The 1,598-nt window shown below is 44.4% G+C and overlaps 1 pseudogene; it reads right to left on the reverse strand.

Moving 5' to 3' along the window:
* Nucleotides 1-477: 477 nt before the first annotated feature.
* On the reverse strand, nt 478-1,396 carry LOC120850136 (annotated as a pseudogene).
* Between the last annotated feature and the right edge of the window lie 202 nt (nt 1,397-1,598).

A 1,598-nucleotide genomic window follows, 5' to 3' on the forward strand; every position in this document is an offset into this window, starting at 1 on the left:
CCTCAAGTGTCCCGAGGAGCTCCAGAACAGCCTCTCAAAGGCAACTGCGAAGCCCCTCAAGTGTCCCGAGGAGCTCTAGAACAGCCTCTCAAAGGCAACTGTGAAGCCCCTCAAGTGTCCCGAGGAGCTCCAGAACAGCCTCTCAAAGGCAACTGCAAAGCCCCTATTTTACACTCAGGTACAAGTACAGATGGGCATCCTTGGCATAGACCACTGCGACTTTTTCGTTTATGAGTCATCCACAGTATGGAAGCTCTTTCCAATTTCATTCAACAAAGACTATTTGATGAATGTGTTCAGTCCATCACACAACTGTACAGAGAATACATTTTCACAGCATTGCGTTCTGCTTGAGGTGTCATTGTATGGTGTGAATATTTGGCTGTGTGGAATTTTTCTTTGTAAACAGGTTGACTCTAAATGCTTGGATTCGTCATCTTCATTAGGTTTATTTACAGTAGAGTTCTTTGTACATGATTACAAAAACTTGTCAGAGGAAAGAATTGGTTTTGACAGGTTTGTCAAGCCTGCGAGAAGCTTGACAGTGTGGTCGAGAACAGGAAGTAGCTGTGTCGGAAACTTTTGTTGCAAAACCTTGAAGCCTTTGGATGGCACGTTCCACATGCACATGTGCCCTTGCAATTTGCTCATTCTTAAGTGCATCAGAGCTCGCCATTTGCCGCTTTTTTCGTAAAAATGGAGGGCAATCCATCCTAACGCGAGCATCATCGCACAGACTTTCAATTAGGAAACCTTTGTTTACCACTACATGATCAACATATGGCATACACTGATCAAGGATGGCAGACCCCTTTGTCAGGAAAAAATCCAACGTACGCCCACCAAAAGCGGTGCCAACAAACGTTCATCATTCCACTTGGTGCAAACCAACTAGCACCTTTGCGGTGTAGTTCTTCTTGTAGTGACTGTAAGTCAAAATACGTGGCGCTAAGTCACCTGGCCTCTCTAGTGTGATCTCGATGCAATCCAATACGACTCGCGTGTTTTTGAATGGTGAAAAGTAGACAGTCAGGTTGTCAAGGACAGACTCTTTTGATGGAAAGAAGACTGCTTCTCCCAACACGCTCAACAGAATGCATACACAGCACTTCAGAAGGTTTGACACTGTTGTCCTGTGAATGCAGAACAGTACAGAGAGAAAGCTGAAATTGATGTTGTGGTACAGCTTCAGCATGACCATCAATACTGCGTCTGCGTCATCTAGGCTGTAACCTCGTGGAGATTCTTGCTCTCGTATATCTGTGAATTCTGCAATTATGTTCCTTATCAGTTGCAGGCTCGTTATACCAGTCAAGAGGCGTACTTGTTCATCCGACTGAATGACAGGCATGGGCAGCAGGGGCTTCTTTTTGACGAGTGTGTCCACTTGAAACATGGCGTCTCTTAGTGTACCAACATGTGCTCCGACAATCTCTGCAAACTGATGGAGGACGTCCATGGCTGTTTTGGGTGAGAACAAAGACACACTGCTTTACACCAGGTATATAAAGCTACAAATGTAACCATATCTCTTTGACGACTTCTGTGAACTAGATAAATACTTCACTAGTAAGAGTATTCAAAGAAAAATTCCAAAG

Source organism: Ixodes scapularis, unplaced genomic scaffold, assembly GCF_016920785.2.
Source record: "Ixodes scapularis isolate PalLabHiFi unplaced genomic scaffold, ASM1692078v2 PGA_scaffold3__209_contigs__length_174095766, whole genome shotgun sequence".
NCBI classification, from domain to species: Eukaryota; Metazoa; Arthropoda; class Arachnida; order Ixodida; family Ixodidae; genus Ixodes; species Ixodes scapularis.